This window comes from Ptiloglossa arizonensis, chromosome 5 (assembly GCF_051014685.1).
Source record: "Ptiloglossa arizonensis isolate GNS036 chromosome 5, iyPtiAriz1_principal, whole genome shotgun sequence".
NCBI classification, from domain to species: domain Eukaryota; kingdom Metazoa; phylum Arthropoda; class Insecta; order Hymenoptera; family Colletidae; genus Ptiloglossa; species Ptiloglossa arizonensis.
Window position 1 is genome coordinate 25,692,858 of NC_135052.1, and position 420 is coordinate 25,693,277.

Sequence of the window (420 nt, forward strand, 5' to 3'; positions counted from 1 at the left end):
AAAAACAATTATTAAACTTTTTAGTTGCACTCTTAAGTATAACGACGGCACAATTTATTTAAATTTTGCACCTTTGATAATTGCATTTACAAATTCATGGATTTTAATTTGCTATTTTTTTTCGTAATTTAATTAATATTCGTTAAAAGCATATTAATAGTATTCAATGAAAATACGCTTGATAAAAATCATTTGAGTAGATAAAGACGACGAAGATAGATGTTCGTTAATATATCTGCGTTGCTCTGGGGATCCCAAAGTGAGAGAAAACAGGATCAATAAAATCCTGTTGTACTTTCGCGCATGACAGAATTTATTTTACGAATTTCTTAAGGTTCTGAAAGAGACTTGTGCTAGAAAACCGTGTTACACAGAACGCGACAGGTAAACAACGTGGTAAATCTACGTAAATGCAGAACA